Raw genomic sequence first — 730 nt, 5'->3', positions numbered from 1 at the left:
CATCAATTCTTTGGTTCTCAGCTTTCTTTATAGTCCAACTCTCACATCCATACATGACTACTGGAAAAATCATAGCTTTGATTAGACAGATCTTTGTTGGCAAAGTAATGTGTCTCTTTTTTTAAATATGCTGTCTAGGTTGGTTATAGCTTTTCTTCCAAGGAGCAAATGTCTTTTAATTTCATGGTTGCAGTCATCATCTGCAGTGATTTTGGAGCAAAAAAAAAAAATAAATAAAGTCTGTCACTGTTTCCATTGTTTCCCCATTTATTTGCCATGAAGTGATGGGACTAGATGCCATGATCTTCATTTTTTGAATATTGAGTTTTAAGTCAGTTTTTCTACTCTCCTCTTTCACTTTCATCATGAGATTCTTTAGTTCTTCTTCACTTTCTGCCATAAGGGTGGTGTCATCTGCGTATCTGACGTTATTGATATTTCTCCTGGCACTCTTGATTCCAGCTTGTGCTTCATCCAGCCTGGCATTTTGTATGATGTTCTCTGCATAGAAGTTAAATAAGCAGGGTGACAATATACAGCCTTGATGTACTCCTGTCCTAATTTGGAAGCAGTCTGTTGATCCATGTCCAGTTCTAACCGTTTCTTCTTGACCTGCATACAGATTTTTCAGGAGGCAGGTAAGGTGGTCTGGTATTCCCATCTCTTGAACAATTTTCACAGTTTGTTGTGATCTACAAAGTTAAAGGCTTTGACATAATCAACAAAGCAG

This window comes from Bison bison, unplaced genomic scaffold (genome assembly GCF_000754665.1).
Source record: "Bison bison bison isolate TAMUID 2011002044 unplaced genomic scaffold, Bison_UMD1.0 scf7180017864354, whole genome shotgun sequence".
Taxonomy (NCBI): Eukaryota; Metazoa; Chordata; class Mammalia; order Artiodactyla; family Bovidae; genus Bison; species Bison bison.
The sequence above is the reverse complement of the archived record's forward strand: the minus strand, read 5'-3'. Positions refer to the sequence as shown.